A 1158-nucleotide genomic window follows, 5' to 3' on the forward strand; every position below is an offset into this window, starting at 1 on the left:
AAGACTCTACTAGACTCGTTCTTGTGTGATGAGACCAACGAACCTAATGCTCTGATACCAAGTTTGTCACGACCCAAAACGAGCCGCGAGTGGCACCCACACTTATCCTACTATGTGAGCGAACCAACCAATCCAATCCCAATTTCTTACCAATATTTCAACCATAATAAACAGAATATAATGCGGAAGACTTAAAACTCATTAATATAACCAATAAATAACTTCTAAAATTTAATACTTATTATTCCCAAAATCTGGAAGTCATCACCGCAAGAACATCTATCCTCAAATTACTAAATCTAAGAGTATCTAAGAAGCTAAAATAAATGAACGGCTAGTCCATGCCAGAACTTCAAGGCATCAAGACGTAATGAGAGAGAATCCAGTCCGAAACGCCCCTTAAAAACTTTTAACAGAAATCCGACCCAGTCAGGGCTACGCAGCCTGTGACGGTTCTTATTAGAAAACCACAAAAAACAAGCCCTTCAACAGCATCATTAATTGGGGAACCCTCATACCTTTCTGCCTTTGGAATATTTGGATCACGAGGAATAACAATCTCTTCAATAATAAAAAGGAAGTCATTAATGGGGAATTCCACCTGCTGGTATACGAAAAGGAAACGAAAAGATGCACCCAAATTAATATTGTAGTTAGATAGGAACCTCCAGATCAGGGAATTTATAAACTGAACATTGATGGGGCAGCGAAGAACAACCCGGGCACGGGAGGGACTGGAGGAGTATTCAAAAACAACATTGGCCAATGGATCCTAGGCTTTAGTTAAAGTACCCCAAGAACCAATCCTGCAATGGCAGAGCTCCAAGTACTGTGAAGGGGGCTGCAAATTAGGGTGGAACATAATTCTAAGATTACTGACTCTTTCGATATCATTAAATGGGATAATTCTGATTTCATGCCTTATTCTAACCTACTAATTGAGTGCAGGTCATTGATGACGAAGTTGGACATGCACACATTAACGCACACCTACCGGGAGCAAAATAGAGTGGCGGATAAACTTGCAAAGGAGGGACTACAAAGAAAGATTTGTGACGCCGCCAACATATTCACAAAGCCACCAACTCAGGCTCTTTGCAGTTTTTAAGAGACTTGATTCGAGGTAAGTGATGGTTGTACACTTTTTGATTTGTGTAT

Source organism: Solanum pennellii, chromosome 1 (genome assembly GCF_001406875.1).
Source record: "Solanum pennellii chromosome 1, SPENNV200".
NCBI classification, from domain to species: domain Eukaryota; kingdom Viridiplantae; phylum Streptophyta; class Magnoliopsida; order Solanales; family Solanaceae; genus Solanum; species Solanum pennellii.